Source organism: Gossypium arboreum, chromosome 10 (genome assembly GCF_025698485.1).
Source record: "Gossypium arboreum isolate Shixiya-1 chromosome 10, ASM2569848v2, whole genome shotgun sequence".
Classification (NCBI taxonomy): domain Eukaryota; kingdom Viridiplantae; phylum Streptophyta; class Magnoliopsida; order Malvales; family Malvaceae; genus Gossypium; species Gossypium arboreum.
Genome location: NC_069079.1, coordinates 61,202,539 through 61,207,721, shown reverse-complemented (window position 1 = coordinate 61,207,721; position 5,183 = coordinate 61,202,539). Strand labels below are relative to the sequence as shown.

The 5,183-nt window shown below is 32.5% G+C and overlaps 1 long non-coding RNA gene across 1 annotated transcript; it reads right to left on the bottom strand.

Annotated features, from left to right (window-relative positions):
• Positions 1-784: 784 nt before the first annotated feature.
• LOC108464844 (uncharacterized) lies at positions 785-4,802 on the bottom strand. Its single transcript, XR_001868362.2, has 3 exons — positions 4,610-4,802; positions 3,139-3,227; positions 785-1,042 (listed from the first exon to the last, which is right to left on the bottom strand). It is a non-coding gene; the product is annotated as an uncharacterized LOC108464844 (long non-coding RNA).
• Between the last annotated feature and the right edge of the window lie 381 nt (positions 4,803-5,183).

Here is a 5,183-nt window from a genome sequence, read left to right as displayed (position 1 = left end):
AAATATCGTGTAAGACCATGTCTGGGACATGGCATCGATGTGAGGCCCCGTATAAGAACATGTCTGGGACATGGCATCGGCGCCGACATGAAACTTCGTGTAAGACCATATATGGGATATGGCATCGGCATGTGGACCCATGTAAGACCACGTCGGGGACATGGCTTTGGCATTTTATGTGGTGTGTGATGGTTCGAAACGTCCTTTAGTATTCTAGGTAATTCAACGGACCATTCAAGATTATGATTAAGAATGTGGGGTAGAATGAGTAGTAATGCATGGTACAGGTATGTACATAAATCTCATGAGTTTTGGACTCGATTCATGTTGGGAAATTTGGTATGGTTATGAAAGAGTAAGATAAGCATGATGTTCAAAGGCATTTATTATCAATTCTCAATGTGTTTAATATGTGTAATATGATAATGTGTTAGTAATTGATAGCATGTTTAATCCATGAATTTCATGACTTATGTTGTTTATTATTTGCACATGACTTACTAAGCTATATGCTCACCCCTCTTTCTTTTCCTCTTTCTTATAGCATCGCCAAGCTAGCTCGGGGATCGTGGACGTCGGAGTTCGAGTCACACTATCAATAGATGTTTTGGGGTATAATTAGTTTACTACATTTAAGTATGGCATGTATAGGGGACTTAGCATTTTGTTATATGTGTCATATTTGTTAGCCAAAGTGATGGCTTGTAACACCCCTATCCCATAACCATCACAGAAATAGGACGAGGCGTTACCGAAAACTAGGAATCTGATCAGGGCCGTAAAATTTTGAACATTTTTTTTTGAATAAAGATCATTCATTTACTAAATTGCTAGATGCAAACAAAGTTCGAATTTAACACTTATACAAGTAAGTTCCATAAGATACCGTAATCACATGACTTCTACACGAAGGTCAAAGTATCATTCTACTTATTGTCTATCCTATACATGCCAAAAGATAATCCAATCTTATGGCTGCCGTAATGGTAGATAGTGTGACGAAGTACTGACGATCCCCGAGCTGGTAGTCAGAATCCACAACCTACAAACCAAAACATGAACGAACAGAGTAAGCTTTCGTAAGCTTAGTAAGTTTTAAGTAAAACAATAATTTTGTTGAATCAATGACGTTTTTCACATATACTTAATCTAGGTAAAATCTCATTTGACCCAATATACCTAGCCAAAATTTCACATAATTTAATTCACCTTTCTTTAGCCTTGAGTTTTAAGTCACAAAGTGTTTTCATTCAATATCATTGGTCATTCATTTCAACTGTTCGATGAAATTAATCTAGAGCTTCATCTCGAACCATAATATCAATAAACGCATTACTTAGCTATCACATATATATACTTTCGAATAATAATGACCTAGACGGTCGAATATTTCCAAAGCACATTCTTCATCAACTGAAGTTCGATTCACATGGTAAGCACATTCTTCACCAATTTTACAACTTTCAATAATCCCATCCACTTGTTCAAATCACCTCCATATTTTCAAGTATTTCACATGATAAGTACTAAATTATCATATTGGCACATAAAGAACCGAACATATTCCTTATCTTGTATTGGTACATCTAGCTGAACACAACACATACTCAAATCATAAGGCCTTTGGGCAGAATATACATTAATACATAAGAATATTTCATCACATAATTCATTATACAAGCATACCATTACCAATTAGATCATTCTCATATTTGGAGTTATAATATTAATCACATGTGCATACCTCCTTGATACTAATAATTCACTTCGAAACCAATCCACCAATGAGTAAGTAATACGTACCTGAACATCTTAAATACATAATACTTATTTGATGGTAACTTACTGCAGATACTCAATATCAAAGTCTTACTTGAATCCCAGCATTTAACCTTCGGGTCTTTAAAACCCGGTTATAGTACGAGCTCGAAGCCTACGGACATTAAATCAGGATAATATTCTTGCATAAAGCCTGCGGGATCTTAACCCGGATATAGTACTGGCACAAATGCCCTTCGGGACTTATCACATTTATACACTTTCACATTCTTCACATTGGCCATTCGGCCTTATCACATATATACACTTTCACATCCATCACATTGGCCATTCGGCCTTACCACAAAATTAATACTACACACTTTTCACAATTGATCATTCGGCCACATTATACAAATAAAGATAGCACACATTTTCATAAAGGCCATTCAGATGACTTACACACCTTTGATGTTAGCCATTTTGGCCTCACTACACATACATATCTTGTACATCAATTTCTTCATAACAAATTTGACTAGGTATACTAGTCATTTACGGCTTATAGCTTCACTTTAATACGGATTTGGTACTTTGATTACCAATATTTAATCGATAGCTTATAAGCAACTCAAATAGTTTTATCAAGGTTTACAACATAATCACAAATTCAGCACAAGCTGTTTTCTTTTTTTTTTCCTCACCAATAGTCATTAAATTATTCGTAAATGGAGCTACGAAACTCCAAATGAAGTGCCGTTAATTTTCCCTGAAAATAGACTCATATATATTTTATCCATAAAATTTTCAGAATTTTTGGCTTAGCCAATCAATACCAGATTTTTCTTAAAATTTCCCCTGTTTCACTATTTGACTATACTGACCACTCTTCACTACGAATCAAATTTCTCATTGTACAAAATTCAAAATATGTTTTCGTTTAATTCTTTTGAAACTAGACTCATTAAGGAGTCTAAGAATATAAATCTTATCTTATAATCATTTTTTTACAATTTATAATGATTTTCGAAAAACAGAACAGAGGATTTCAGAGTCATTCTGACACTGTCTCACACAACTTTAAATATCTCATTATCGGCAATTCCTTTGCTTACACGGTTTCTTTTATAAGAAACTAGACTCGTTAAGCTTTAATCTTATATTTTATTCAGCCTCTAATTCAACTCCATCAATTTATGGTGTTTTTCTTTTAAAACACGTTACGGCTGCTGTCCCAAGCAGATTTATACAAATTTACTCTTTAAAGTTATCATTCACATATTTAAACATAACATCATATATGCCATCATTTAGAAAAGTCATTGACCTTAACATATATACATAATTCATATTCATTCAATTTAAATACTTAAAACTTACCTCGGATGTTATCAAATTATCACGAATCGACTATTCAGCTACTTTCTCTTTCCCTTATCCGAAATTTGTGCCCCCTTTTTGTCCTTGAGCTTAATTAAACAAATTCAACTTATCACCTCTCTATTATTTAAAACTACATTTAGCAATTTATAAAATACTATAATTATCACATCTCAATCATCCAAAAAATCACATTCAAGCATTTAAAAACATTGATAAGTCTCAAAACACAAGCAACACTTATCAAAGTCATGTAATTTACGCACTTTACAAGGCACTACTACATTTATAATCTTACTTTCATACAACCATTCTTCTTTGACCGAATGCTTCCACACTCATGTCTTCATTAACAACCTCTGAAACTACAAGTTATTCACATCCTTATTTATGTTACATTCGGCTATCATAATAAAAATATATAAATAGTTACACAATAACCACTTTAGCCGATTACTACAATTAAAACAGTCACAAGGACTCAATTAGATTCCACCCAAACATGCTTCAAACACTTTTCAATCAATTAGCCTGCCCAAATACTCATTTTATAACATACACATTTCATTTGAGGCCATTCAACAACAATTCACTATCCCTTAGACCAAAACCGAATGCTCCTTTATGGATTTAGGCTACCAACAAATAGCATAAATTCCATCCTTATGACATTTTACCTATGGCGAATGCTATACTAATATTTTTAAAGAAATATCAATTGGCATATTCACCTTACCACTTCTCAAAATTACAAACAATTCATGTCATCAATTTGGGAGTATATTCGCATTCAAATAACACATAATAAATTTCTCTTAAAAAATTCTATAAATTAGCCTCCATTGCCAATTTACTAATACATTACCCCTTTAGCCTAAAGTCATTTTAGCATATAATGCACAAACATTATACCACCACCATTAAATACATGACATAACCGAATCAACAAAATCATGAGCAACGATCAAATATAATTCACACTTATCACTACACTTTGGTCAATTTATCAAAATCATTAATAACCATCATTTGATGAAATCACCATAACCAACTTAACAATATAAACAAGCCATTTAAACCCCAATTTATCAACTTTGACAAGTTTAAAACTCACCTAATGACTAATTACAAATTAAAGCTTCAAGCAATCAAATTTAACTCATCAAGAACTTGGCCGAATACACATTCTTTGACCAAAATCAAAATTCAACGTGGGGTTTATAAGGGATTGCATCTAGCTCATAAATTAAGCTCACAATTTCCTATTCATATGAAATTTAACCTCGTGGAGTCTATTAAGTACTCTTAATCCCTTTTCTAACAACAAATTTCAAACATAGGATTTTCTATACAAAACCGTACATGCTTCCATAAAAAAAAATCTAAGAGAATAACTCATGGTTTAAGATAGAACTAAGATACAAACTCAATTTCACAAGTTTTCAACAAAAAAAATGACATAAACTCATACCTTAGAATCAATCTATGCTAATGGCCAAATGTGTCTTGAGCTTTTTTTTTTTTTCCTTCTTTCTCTTTTCTACTCACGGCAATGGAGAAGAAGAAAAGACCCAACTTTGTTTTTCTCACCCTTTTAATTATTTAATTCCTCTTATAATTTATGACATATAATAACTTTATTTATTATAAAACTATTTGATATTATTTAACTAAAATATAACATACAAAATGCCAAAATGTGTCATTCATGCTCATCCTTGCCGTCCACTACCAAGAAAAAGGAATGTTTGACATGCAAGTCCCTCATGCTTCAAACCATGCAATTTTTAGCCACTACCAATTAACCTATGACATTTTCAAGATTTTTCACATAAGCCCCTTTTTATTTATTTCACATCCAAATGACAAAATTAAAGCATGAAATTTTCACACATACTTATTCATAAATAATAAGCATAAAATATAACAATTAATTATTTTTGTGACTCGGTTTTATGGTCCCGAAACCACTTTTCGACTAGGGTCAAATTAGGGGTGTCACATGGCTCATTTTGGCATATTATTCCATTTTGTATATGGCCATG